Consider the following 14,527-nt stretch of genomic DNA (forward strand, 5'->3'; position numbering starts at 1 on the left):
CATTCCTGGAATAAATTAGATGGATGGCGTCACACTATTGTTGAAGGAGCAAGTACATAGTTTGAGGGTGCTCCTGGATCCAACTATACCTGGAGGCACAGATGTCTTTGATGGCTAGGAATACCAGTTACCAACTTTGGTCGGTAAATTGACTATGGTTGTTATTGGATCGGGTTAATGACTGCAGTTTTCCATGTACTGGTAACTTAATGGTTGAATCACTGTACAGTGGTACCCCGCAAGACGAACGCCTCGCAAGACGGAAAACCCGCTAGACGAAAGGGTTTTCCGTTTTGGAGGCGCTTCGCAAAACGAATTTCCCTATGGGCTTGCTTTGCAAGACGAAAGCCCATAGGGAAATCTCCGGGACAGCGGGGAAGCGCAGCGCGTCTTCCCCACTGTCCTCGGACCTCCTCCGAAGCCTGGCCGGGGGGGGGGGGGGACGGACGGAGGGAAATAAAGGGAAAAAAATTTATTCCCCCACCGCCAGGCGTGGGGCTAGGGCGGGGGAAGCCCGAGCTTCCCCCTCCCCCAGAACGGGACCCAGAGCCATGCCGAAGCTGCACGCAGCTTTGGCATCGCTCTGGGAGCTTGCGGGGCTGGGGGAGGAGGAAGCCCTCCGCCAGCCTCCAAACCATGTCGGGAGACAGCGGGATGGCGCGCTGCACCTCTCCCGCTGTCCCCCGAGTTTGCGGGGCTGGCGACGGGGAGGAGCAGGCTTCTCCCCCCCGCCAGCCTTCTAGCCAATTCGGGGGACAGCGGGATGGCGAGCTGCGCCTCTCCCGCTGTCCCCCGAGTTTGCGGGGCTGGCGACGGGGAGGAGCAGGCTTCTCCCCCCCGCCAGCCTTCTAGCCAATTCGGGGGAAAGCGGGATGGCGAGCTGCGCCTCTCCCGCTGTCCCCCGAGTTTGCGGGGCTGGCGACGGGGAGGAGCAGGCTTCTCCCCCCCGCCAGCCTTCTAGCCAATTCGGGGGACAGCGGGATGGCGAGCTGCGCCTCTCCCGCTGTCCCCCGAGTTTGCGAGGCTGGTGACGGGGAGGAGCAGGCTTCTCCCCCCCGCCAGCCTCCAAACCATGTCGGGAGACAGCGGGATGGCGCGCTGCGCCTCTCCCGCTGTCCCCCGAGTTTGCGGGGCTGGCGACGGGGAGGAGCAGGCTTCTCCCCCCGCCAGCCTTCCAGCCAAGTCGGGGGGCAGCGGAAAGGGCGAGCTGCGCCTCTCCCGCTGTCCCCCGAGTTTGCGGGGCTGGCGACGGGGAGGAGCAGGCTTCTCCCCCCGCCAGCCTTCTAGCCAAGTCGGGGGGCAGCGGGAAGGGCGCGCTGTGCCTCTCCCGCTGTCCCCCGAGTTTGCGGGGCTGGCGACGGGGAGGAGCAGGCTTCTCCCCCCCGCCAGCCTTCTAGCCAAGTCGGGGGACAACGGGAATGGCGCGCTGCGTTTCTCCGCTGTCCCGGACGGCTTTCAAAAGCCTGGCTTCAAAAGCCGTCCGGGACAGCGGAGAAACACGCTGCCTTTCTCCGCTCTCCCGGGAAGGCAGGCAGGGGGGAGGAAAGACTTTTGCCCCCTGCCGGCCTTCAGAAGAGGTCCAGGACCTCTTCTGAAGGCTGGCGGGGGGCAAAAGTCTTTGTCCCCCCTGCCTGCCTTCCCAGGGGCTTTTAAATCACCCCGGACAGGAAGAAGTCCTCCGCTGTCCCGGGCGATTTTGAAATGCCGCCCGCCAGCATTTTAAGATCGCCCCGGACAGCGGAGAAGTCCTCCGCTGTCCCAGGGTTTTTTAAAATGCTGGGGGTGGGAAGAAAAGCCCTTATCCCCCCCCCCCAGCCTTCAGAAGAGGTCGGGGGACAGACTGTCCCCGGACCTGATCTGAAGGCGGTTTCCCTAGGAACGCATTAATTGATTTTCAATGCATTCCTATGGGAAACCGTGCATCGCAAGACGAAAAACTCGCAAGACGAAGAGACTTGCGGAACGAATTAATTTCGTCTTGCGAGGCACCACTGTAATGTGCTCTGTGTGGGGCTACTCTTTGGGTTGGCTGGGAGGCTTTAACTGGAACAGAACATAAGTTTGGTTGGTTGTGGGGGCAAACTACCACCAGCATACAATGCCCTGCTTGCAGGATTTGCTTACAGACTGCCAGTCTGCTACTTGTACTCTACAGCTCATGATTCAGGTAGGGTAGCCATGTTGGTCTGACGCAGTAGAAATAAATACAAAAATTGAAAAATTGTCCAGTAGCACCTTAGAGACCAACTAAGTTTGTTCTGGGTATAAGCTTTCGTGTGCAAGCACACCAGATAACTGAAGATATCTGAAGAAGTGTGCATTCTACAGCTCATAACAAGGTTACTTGAGAGGCTGCCTTATCCCTAATATACCTAGTAGAGGAGTAGGGCTTTTAGCTTGGCTGCCCCTGTTCTGTGTAACAGCATTCCTATCGAGATAGGACAGGGACCCACTATCTGCATTTTCAGGAAACACTTGTAAGACATTTTTGTCCCAACAGGCTTTTGTAGATAGATAAATGGGTCTTTGGTATGAGTGTCTTTTGTATGGTTTTAGTTTTGTTTAAAATGTATCGGTTTGCGTGCATGTGTGTTTTTAAACCATTTTTGCTGTTTTTATTATATATAATTTTGAGACAACTGTTTAATAAATTGACACCAATAATGATGACAAATAATAACATTGTATGTTATTATTTTGATCTGATTTTTAAAAATACAGATATTCAAAAGCACCTGTACCAGAATCAGATTATTGGGGCGTATTTGTACCAACACAACTACACAGTCTTTATTTATTAAGCACCTTCCACACAGACATGCCTCAAGGCAATGTACAAAATAAAATAGAAGCAGCCAAAAAGAAGAAAACCCCTGTTAAAAACAACACAGAAAATAATAGCAGATGAATTTTAAAGCAATACAAAGTAGACACCTATGGCAGCATTGGCTTTATGGAATGTGTGGTATATGTGTCACCTGTGTTGTGTGGCTTCATGCTGCAGGGCTCTGAAAGGCAGCCTGCTGTGATTACTTTTTCCTGCACCAGGCTGGAGTTGGTGAGATGAAAAGAAGGCCCACATTCCTTTGTTATCCAGATACGGTATGAGAAGATTTGTAGTGCAGCCAGTTTTAAAAAATGAGCTGTAATGAGCCTGAAAAGTCATGAGGAAATATATGGAGGCCGTTGGAAACATTTGTCTTAGCATCAGCACCACATGTGGTTTGTAATGTTTGAAAGGTGTGGACATGATTCCAGCAGCCTCCAGCAAACTTCAAAGTGTGCTATTCAGCTTGTCTCAAATTTACTTGACTATTGTACTTCTAATTTATTCTGGAAATCTAGAGGTTTTGATCCCAAGATACAGAAAACCAGAAACGATCTGGCTGCTGCTATATGAACACACACATATATACATATATACACGTTAAGAAATTTCTTCACATAGAGCTGACTGAACATAACAACAACTTGGTCAGACTGTCCTGTACTTCGTTTAGGAACTCGTTTGTCAACTAATGGAAAATATGCTAATTGTATGGGTGTGGCAAACCTTAATTGCCTTACCTTGCCTGTATAGTTGCCTTCTCTTAATTCCATTCGTAAATTAGGAAGAGGCCCACATGAAGAATGCTTCCCCATGTGAATGAATCAACATGTTCACTTGAGAAACATACCCAGTTCATTCTCAAACTTTAAACTAACCCCTCTCCTTCCCACAAACACATTTATTTTGAAGCTAGATCCAGTAATTTCAACAAAGCCTACTTCTAAATTTCAAAGATGATGTTTTGTCTTTTTCAAGACCAGACTCCTTGCCACCTTGTCCTCTATAACAACAGCTCTTTTCACCCTGTTAGTGAAAATAGGGGCTTAACAGAACAGGTTATCAAAACTGGAGTGGCATAAGGCATGATTTCATGCTTCTGGTAGACACACCCTCCTTATCTGACTGCACAGAACCAAAGGATCTACTGCTGCCACACCTCCTGCTCAGGAAAGGCAGTAGGTGGGTGTGCACTCATCTTATTACACATTCTCCTTGTTGTTCCAGAGAGTAGGCAGGAGGAAGAAACAAGGCAGGGAGTTAGCATACATGCACTGACTTTGATCTTTAATTACCAGGCAGTATTTTATTTAAAAAATCCATAGCACACTGTGGTAATTTCCAAATTTGTATAAACTTCAAGTAGATCAGCTCCTTGAGATACTCCATGAAGATGGTACACATATTTATATTTTTTCCCACCGAACCCACTGAACTGCTCTTTTACTGTCTCGTGTGCAGCTCTGGTTCGCCAGAAGCGGCTTAGTCATGCTGGCCACATGACCTGGAAGCTGTACGTCGGCTCCCTTGCCCAGTAAAGCAAGATGAGCGCCGCAACCCCAGAGTCATCCGCAACTGGACTTAACGGTCAGGGGTCCCTTTACCTTTACCGATTCTGTCTGAAACACACATACCTGCTTGTAATGGTTGGTGATATGCACAGAGACATAGCAATCCTCATTGTTGAGCTTTTTTTAGGAGATCAGCCAAAGTTTTTTAAGAGGCCAGAAAAGTTGTTGAACTTTTTGGGGGAACATTGCCAACATTTGCTTAGCTGTCTTTTTGAGGGACTCATCAGAGCACATCAGAACATATTTGCAATATGTCACTTGTTCCTGAAAATCAGAATAATCACACCAGACTTATAATAATCACCTCTGTTTGAGAGTCAGGAGAATATTTTCCAGGTTTGGGGGAGGGTGTGGAATCATATCCAGACAGGCATACAGCCCAAACTTTTGCTTTTAGAAATTCACTGACAAACTCACAAAAGAGCAAGGTAGAAATAACAGTGATAACATTTCCCCCCATTTTTATGCATTCAGGATATATCCCCTGCTAGGAGAGGGGCTTGTAGGAACCACATCCACACACCTTTTCTGGAAATATCCTGGAATAGCAAATAGTTCAGATCTACTTGACCTGACTTGCCCAGCCCAACAGCTGCTGCGGCTTCTAATGAGTGAATGTAGGGAAGTGGTTAATACAGAGTTTGTTTCAGGCTTCCTCAACCTCGACCCTCCAGATGTTTTTGGCCTATAACTCTCATGATCCCTAGCTAGCAGGACCAGTAGTCAGGGATGATGGGAATTGTAGTCTCAAAACATCTTGAGGGCCGAGGTTGAGGAAGCCTGGTTTGTTTTAATAAATAAACAAGCCAGCCACTATTTCTCCACCCAATCAATCAATCAATCAATCAATCAATCAATCAATGCAGAATGATTAAGTAAAAAATAGATATTGGTTAGTGAAAGAGACTCATAGTTGCTTGCTTGCTTGTTGTATCTCTGGCAAGGTCATAAAACAAATACTAAACTAATCAACAACAAAAATAGCTCCACAGAAAGCACACTGTAACTCCTCTAGTCTTCAGGGAAACAGCCCTGACCATGCTGAAAACCAGTCTATGATTCTGGTAGGCTAATACTAGCACATAAGGCTGTTTCTGAAGCAGTTCTGACTCCTCCCATGTCTGCTATAGTGGTTGTTCTGGACTGGTATCAAAACAACAGATGGGGGAAAAGCTTTCCTAATAGGACTGACTTTCTGGCAGCTCAGTCAGTCACATGGTTTTTCTACTTTGAGACATGTGAGAGGGACCAATGTGCCATAGCTATACGTTTGAATTAGGGTTGTCTTGAGTAATTTAGGGAGCATATGGACAGAGCTTCCTGCTGAAGTCATACCACTCCCACTGAAGCAACACCATCATCTCCATTGGGTCGTTCATTTCTTTGATGCATCCCTCTCTTCTGTGGAGTATCAGAATTGCACAGATATGTTAAAATGCCACCTAATCGGCACCACTCATGTCTCAAGTTTGCAGAACAAGACTGAAACACAGCTATAGTACTCCCACCCTCCAAAGTCTAACTCTAAGAAGCTTTTCAGTTTGAGCAGTTTTTAAACTCTAGAATAAGCTTTTCATTTAGAATAAGTTGTACAAATACGTCTTGTTTAGTTTGATGCTTAAAATTAACATTTTTACTGTGTCTGTATACAGTACTAATGTACCCCTCACTAGAGGGCTATGTGGGCCAAAAGTCCTATAAACAGACAAGAAGAGGCTGTTAACCTTGCAGTGTGCTAACTGTCAAATTTGCTAACATATATGAACAAAACATGACTTTGAACAAAATCATAGCAGTTAAAGTTGTGGAAAAACGGTCCTAGTCACCATTCTCTAAATGCAAATCATCTGTCAAACTATAACCTCTTTCTCCTGTCCCTACTTTATGCTAGTTCATAATATTTTGATGCAAACGTTGGAGAACATACACCAATCCTGCGTAAACGTCTGATTAGAGGACAGAAGACTGAAATATCCTCCTTCTCTTGTCCTTTTGTTCCCTTGTCCTTTAAAGCACAAACATTTCCATTGCAAATATGTTTTGGCATGTGTGAGGCAAGGCACTTTGGCTTAGGCATTTCTGTTTAACAGTTGCTGTCTGGCAAAAGTCTGCTGTTTTGTCAAGCTCCACCCAGTGGTTGTGTAAGCCAAACACATCCCCCCCCCCCCAAGAATTAACCAGCTCCTCACCGTGGGATGCCTTTTTGTACATTCATGAATGTATTGGAAAGTTGTTCAAATGTAAATTCAGATTGCAAGCTCTGTGGGACAGAGACTTTCTTTTTCTTTTTCTTTTGTAATTATGTTAAAGCACTAAGTACACTGATGATACTAAAAACAATAAAGAGGAATGTGGGTGCTCAATACATAAGGCTATATGGAAATTACATTTGAATAATGCTACTTTAGGTTTTTGTCTAGGGCTTATTTAAGAAACTGCATGTGCTCAAATTTCTACTCCCGCACAACTATTAAAGGTTTCCCTTTCCTCTTTTGTACTACTTATTCCTTATCGTTAGTTGCTTGGAGAAAAGTGCCAAACATTTACCAGACTTGGATGACATATTAAGCCATAGTTAAAAATAAACTGTAGTTTAATGTGCTGGTGCATGTTCTGCTCATGGTTTGTTTGGAGAGAACCAAATAATAAGCACTGGTTCAAATGTAATGCAAAGCCAGACTAACAATCACAGAAAACAACTTCATGGAGCTGGGTCACATACCAAAATAGAATGCTTTATACACTATCATAGGTTGACACATCTATAGGACTAGAGGAGTAGTGTCCCCCCCCCCCCCCAATGTCTTGCTGCCTTTTTCTGGTAAAGGAAAAATCCTTGAGATTTTTTGCTTGTTGTTTAGGGAGGATGTTTGCATTTGACAGTATCCCTCTCCCAAACCCCCAAACCCAATTATATGAATGAAGATGCAAATGGGAATCTAGAAACACAAGCATCCAATTTGTGCTGCATATGTACGTGCAGTTGTACTTACATTTTCTGCATGCCATTTTAATGAATTACAAGTCCTCTTTGATGATTGATCTTGACTTACAGATCAACCAGATCGCAACTACAGGCTCGTTTACCTCCAACATAATCCACACACATTTCAGAAAATCAAGTCTAAATGTAGGCTTGCATGTTTCCCTCCTGTTTACAGCTTCAGTGGTTACTAAAACCTGTGAAAATATATAGCAAAAAATTGCTTTCTATAGCAGAGTTTGCATACTCACTTCTACTGTTTATCTACCTGGACAGGTCTGCACAAGTTGTGATCTGTCAAGCTGAACACTGCCCACCACCAGTCATGCATGGCAGCTTGATCTACTTCACAGTCCTTTCCTCCTAGTACCCATTCTTAGAAAATCATTGCCTCTATTTTATCCCTATTTTTGCCTTTTGGGGACCCCTGGTTAAAATATTGTTATGAGTTTGGGGTGGGGAAAAGTAGGCAGTATGCAGAGACATTTCTAGTCCTTGCATCTAGCAATTGTTAAAATATAAGCCCGGCTCACTTCCTGTTGAGGTGATTTTCTGCGTAATGGGCCACTAAGGAAACAAATCATAGGGGCTCTGTGTTAGACGACAAATGGATGGTGGCAAATGGGTGAGGCCCTCCCCCAGTTCATGGTTAGTTTTAAGACAAAAGGCCAAAGTAGAGAGATCAGTTACATGAGCTAGAAGCTGGAAGAGAAGTGGCAGGCTGGAAAGGCAGAGCGAGAGCCATGTTTGATTTCTGTTTCTGTTTCTATCATTTATTTTATTATTTATAATAAATGCACACCATACATTTAAAGCAACCCCCCCCCCCGAATCCCAGGAACTATAGATTACCCCCTCATGGAGCCCTTAACAAACTACAGTTCCCAGAATTCTTGGGGGCTGGGGGAAATGTACTTTAAAAGTATGGTGTGTACGAAGCCATGGTTTCTCCAATCCAAACACTGCTTCTAGGCAAAGCAGCTCCAATGCATGGACAGAGTTTATGTACCAGTGAGAATTTTTCTATTCATTCCATTGAAGAGTGCTGAAATCAGTGGCCAGAAGAATGCAACTAAAGGTTTGCTTCTTCTGTTGATATGGGTGAAGTAGCCCAGATGTGCAGGAAAGTCTTATGGGCACCCAAACACCCATGGTTATGAATCAGGGTAATGTAGAAGAAAGGCCTAAGCACCAGGCCCATTGAACTCAGACAGACCCAGCAGTTAGTAATCTTTCAAAGACTGGAATATAAACTATTGCATCATCCTAACAGAGGCTGGTATTTGTATGCTTAGGGGTACCTTAAGGCTTATACAATGTAGAATTCCTGTACAGTACTTAGATTCAGTGTTTATATTATGACAGATTGATCCAGATTTTTTTCCCCTTAAGGTTAGAAAGTTCTGAGACTGTTTTGCAAACTTTTTGTCATGAAGATATGCATGCAGTCTGTCTACTTATTAGGAAAAGTACAAATCGAGAAAAAAGCATGTGGTAGCTGACTCATAACTTGGCCTGAATATCCATCATTTTTGTTTGGACAGAACATGCTTATTTACTGGTAGCTATTATGCAGTTTCTCAGTTGCATTTTTGGTCGCTTGTTAAAGTCAGTCCTGGCTGGAACTGCAGCAGATATTTCTACCATCCTAATTTCTTTATGCCTAGTGGGTGGGTATTTGTCTCTTCCCATGCTGCAGATAAACAAAAAAACTCTATACAGTAGATTAAGAATATATGCAATATAACTGCCTTGTGAATCATGGCACCACAAGGTTTAAACTAGGTTTCCTGGGTTACCCCAATTCCACTATATATGTTCACCTGAAAGTGAAAGCCGGGAGGATCTAAAATGTGTTTTGCTTTATTTTTAAAATCCATTTTAAATTAAGATTATACTACACATTGTCAAGATTTAAGGCTATAATGAGACTTCGATTGGTGATGTGACCTGGTAGATATTAGGTGAGGATTTATTTCATGTGTGTGCCAACACCTATCTGTTGCCAAAGGAAGAAACTTCCAGCTCGCTTAGGAAGTCTTCTCGTATCATTAAACTAGAGTGGGCAAGGTGATAACTTCCAGATCCTCACTAGTATGGATACTTCTTTTAGTTAACTGTTTTAGTTAAGACCTCAGCATACTCCATGCATGTGTGTGTGTGTGTGTGTGTGTGTGTTAGTTACACAAGGGATGATGGACTTCAGACCCACTAGAATATTGATCTCCAGCTGGTGGGTCAGAACCAACTATTGAGTAGTGGATCGCGATGCCAGTACTACTAAAAAATAAATATATTGTTTAAAAAGTAATGTTCATGGGTGCTAGACTCCTCCAAATTACTCCAAAAAGCACACATTCTACTCATGTAAAAACACCAGGCAGGCCCCACAAATAACCTAGAGATGCATTTTAAATAAAAAGACACATTCTACTCATGTAAAAACACACTGATTCCCAGACCTTCCGTGGGCCGGATTTAAAAGGCAGTTGGGCCGGATCCGGCCCCTGGGCCTTAGTTTGCCTGCCCATATGTTAGGACAACAATGTGTCAAAGGAACTCACCAGAAACTCCTCAATAGATAAAGTGAGAAGCAATGTGGGCGGGAGTAGGAGGTTAGGAGTGATGTGACCTAGAGAGCAAGGCAAGCTGCAGAGCAATGCCAGGGAGCCATGACTGATTGCTGCTGGAATCTAAGGCTGTAGCTATGGAAGAAGCAAGACCCTGTTGGAGTGTAATGCTGTGAACGCCTCCATCAAAGACTCAGCTTATATATATGTGTAAATTAACCATATAGCACAAAGACACCATAGTCCCCACTGTACCTTATTTCCAAAAGGAAACATGGCCCTTGATAAGTGCTCCTGGAACCCCCTGGAATCTCACACCGCTCAGAGATTTGGGTGGTGGTGTGTAACAAAAATAAATGGATCACCAAGTGCATATTTAGGCAAAAATTCAGTTCCAGGTTGGAAAAAGTTGAAGACTAGTGCTCTTAATTATGTTGGACTACAGAAAATTGGAGATATGAAAGGAACATTTCGTACAAAGATTACCATAATAAAGGACAAAAGTGGTAAGGACCTAACAGAAGCAGAAGACATCAAGAAGAGGTGGCAAGAATACACAGAGGAATTATACCAGGAAGATATGGATGTCTCGTACACCCCAGGTAGTGTGGCTGCTGACCTTGAGCCAGACATCCTGGAAAGTGAAGTCAAATGGGCCTTAGAAAGCACTGCAAATAACAAGGCCAGTGGAAGTGATGGTATTCCAGCTGAACTATTTAAAATTTTAAAAGATGATGCTGTTAAGGTGCTACACTCAATATGCCAGCAAATTTGGAAAACTCAGCAGTGGCCAGAAGATTGGAGAAGATCAGTCTACATCCCAATCCCAAAGAAGGGCAGTGCCAAAGAATGCTCCAACTACTGCACAATTGCACTCATTTCACACGCTAGCAAGGTTATGCTTAAAATTCTACAAGGAAGGCTCAAGCAGTATGTGGATCGAGAACTCCCAGAAGTGCAAGCTGGATTTAGAAGAGGCAGAGGAACCAGAGACCAAATTGCAAACATGCGCTGGATTATGGAGAAAGCTAGAGAGTTCCAGAAAGACATCTACTTCTGCTTCATTGACTATGCAAAAGCCTTTGACTGTGTCGACCACAGCAAACTATGGCAAGTTCTTAAAGAAATGGGAGTGCCTGATCACCTCATCTGTCTCCTGAGAAATCTCTATGTGGGACAAGAAGCTACAGTTAGAACTGGATATGGAACAACTGATTGGTTCAAAATTGGGAAAGGAGTACGACAAGGCTGTATTTTGTCTCCCTGCTTATTTAATTTATATGCAGAATACATAATGCGAAAGGCTGGGCTGGATGCATCCCAAGCTGGAATTAAGATTGCTGGAAGAAATATCAACAACCTCAGATATGCAGATGACACAACCTTGATGGCAGAAAGTGAGGAGGAATTAAAGAACCTTTTAATGAGGGTGAAAGAGGAGAGCGCAAAATATGGTCTGAAGCTCAACATTAAAAAAACGAAGATCATGGCCACTGGTCCCATCACCTCCTGGCAAATAGAAGGGGAAGAAATGGAGGTAGTGAGAGATTTTACTTTCTTGGGCTCCATGATCACTGCAGATGGTGACAGCAGCCACGAAATTAAAAGACGCCTGCTTCTTGGGAGAAGGGCAATGACAGGCCTAGACAGCATCTTGAGAAGTAGAGATGTCACCTTGCCAACAAAGGTCCGTATAGTTAAAGCCATGGTTTTCCCAGTAGTGATGTATGGAAGTGAGAGCTGGACCATAAAGAAGGCTGATCGCCGAAGAATTGATGCTTTTGAATTATGGTGCTGGAGAAGACTCTTGAGAGTCCCATGGACTGCAAGAAGATCAAACGCATCCATTCTTAAGGAAATCAGCCCTGAGTGCTCACTGGAAGGACAGATCGTGAAGCTGAGGCTCCAGTACTTTGGCCACCTCATGAGAAGAGAAGACTCCCTGGAGAAGACACTGATGCTGGGAAAGATGGAGGGCACAAGGAGAAGGGGGCGACAGAGGACAAGATGGTTGGATAGTGTTTTCGAGGTTACCAGCATGGGTTTGACCAAACTGCGGGAGGTAGTGGAGGACAGAGGTGCCTGGCGTGTTCTGGTCCATGGGGTCACGAAGAGTCGGACCCGACTAAACGACTAAACAACAACAACAGCCCCATCATTCCTGTGTCCCATTGGTCATGTTGGTTTGGGCTGATGGGAGTTGGAGTCTTGCAACATCAAGAGGGCCACAGATTCCCCATCTCTGTTTTAAACTCTTTAACCTTGTGATATGGACTCCCTGAAACCACCCCCACCCTTGAAGCAGGAAGGGAAGATGCTCTTGGGTACACTCACAACTAATTTTAACTGACACACAGCCAATCTGGCTTTGACAGAGATTGATTGAAATGTTTGGCAAAATTTTAGCTGGGTTTTTCTATTAAATAAACATGTTGTGTGCATGTATGTGTGTGTGTGAGAGAGAGTGCTTACATTTTGCATTCAGGACCATGTCTTGCAGCCAACAAAAAGCAGTGGGGGTGGGAATGAATAAAAAACAAGCAGGGTTGTAAATATGTTTCAGAGTTCTGCCAATGCCACAAACTACTCAAGCTTTATTTCGAACAGACCTTGATATATTTACCACCCTTAATAAAGTTACCTTTTAGTTTTCTATGCATGTATTTACCTTCTTCAAGGTATGAATGAAAGCCAAAATGCACTGTTGTATACAAACAGTGATGTAGATTAAATTAAGGCCACACCAGTGAGATCTATAAGTGTCTGAGCAGAACATATGCCATCAAATGCTGTCAAGATTATGGGCAGTCTTTAAGCAAGTCGATAAGCAGGTTACATTCCTATAAAATAAGGGCAAGGGAGCAAATTACCCTGAATAAAAAGCATGATACCCTGTTCTGAAATGTGAAAAGATTGTGATCTGGGAAATCTTTAGATAAAAAGTTCATTTCCCATTATAAATATAAAATATGAATAGTCTGAGGTCTGACCAAGATTCTTAATACCATAAGCATTACCTTTATAGCAAATCTTTAGTTGTGTCATTCCATGTGATAGGGGAGGATCCAGTTAATGTGGAAATAGGAGCTTCCCAATGGGATTGGGTGAAATACAACACAGATTTGTTCTTCATCAGTAGACAGGTATGCCTGAAAAAATGACTAATGAGTTCAATTCCTTACCAGCTTTAGGGACCAGGATGATGGGAAACATGCTTTTATTTCCCCATCAGTCTCTTCAACTCCCGCCCTATAGTGTATATGACTCGCCCATGACTGTTTTTTAAGGTTAAGGGAAGCTGAGGCATGTTGTTTTCACGACCGCCCCAGTTTTCAAGTTTCACATACACATGCTTTAAGGGTCTTGTGAATTAGGATCATCAGGCATTGGTAACACTGCAATCTGGCAGATTTATCCAGTTACTTAAAATAGGGATAATTCTGGGCACTAATAATAATAATAATAATAATAATAATAATAATAATAATAATAATAATTTATTTATACCCCGCCCACTCTGGGCGACTTCCAACAAAGCACTAAAATACAATAACCTATTAAACATTAAAAGCTTCCCTAAACAAGGCTGCCTTTAGATGTCTTCTAAAAGTTTGGTAGTTATTTTTCTCTTTGACATCTGGTGGGAGGGCGTTCCACAGGGCGGGCGCCACTACCGAGAAGGCCCTCTGTCTGGTTCCCCGTAACTTGGTTTCTCGCAGCGAGGGAACCGCCAGAAGGCCCTCGGCGCTGGACCTCAGTGTCTGGGCAGAACGATGGAGGTGGAGACGCTCCTTCAGGTATACTGGACCGAGGCAGTTTAAAGGTCTTTAAAGGTCAGCACCAACACTTTGAGGGCTTTAAAGGTCAGCACCAACACTTTGAATTGTGCTCGGAAACGTACTGGGAGCCAGTGTAGGTCTTTCAAGACCAGTGTTATATGGTCTCAGCGGCCGCTCCCAGTCACCAGTCTAGCTGCCGCATTCTGGATTAGTTGTAGTTTCCGGGTCACCTTCAAAGGTAGCCCCACATAGAGTGCATTGCAGTAGTCCAAGCGAGAGATAACCAGAGCATGCACCACTCTGGCGAGACAGTCCGTGGGCAGGTAGGGTCTCAGCCTGCATACCAGATGGAGCTAATAAACAGGTGCCCTGGACACAGAATTGACCTGTGCCTCCATGGACAGCTGTGAGTCCAGAATGACTCCCAGGCTGCGCACCTGGTCCTTCAGGGGCACAGTTACCCCATTCAGGACCAGGGAGTCCTCCACACCCGCCCGCCTCCTGTGCCCCCAAAACAGTACTTCTGTCTTGTCAGGATTCAACCTCAATCTGTTACCCACCATCTATCCTTCAACCGCCTCCAGACGCTCACACAGGACCACAGCACAAGAGGCATTGCTAGCCCAATACTCAGCATTTTGGGGACAGTGGTTCTTCAGGGTTTCAGACAGTAGCCTTTCCCCACTGTACTCAGAGATGCCAGGTGTTGAACCTGAATCCTTCTGCATGCCAAAGCATGTGCTCTTCCACTAAGCTATGACCCTTCCATCTGTAAACAGAGGGAGTGACAATAATGT

The 14,527-nt window shown here is 44.7% G+C and overlaps 1 protein-coding gene across 1 annotated transcript in view; it reads left to right on the plus strand.

Annotated features, from left to right (window-relative positions):
• JADE1 (jade family PHD finger 1) overlaps positions 1 to 14,527 on the plus strand; it is a 163,650-nt gene that overhangs the window by 4,029 nt on the left and 145,094 nt on the right. The window lies entirely within an intron of this gene.

This window comes from Podarcis muralis, chromosome 9 (genome assembly GCF_964188315.1).
Source record: "Podarcis muralis chromosome 9, rPodMur119.hap1.1, whole genome shotgun sequence".
NCBI lineage: Eukaryota > Metazoa > Chordata > Lepidosauria > Squamata > Lacertidae > Podarcis > Podarcis muralis.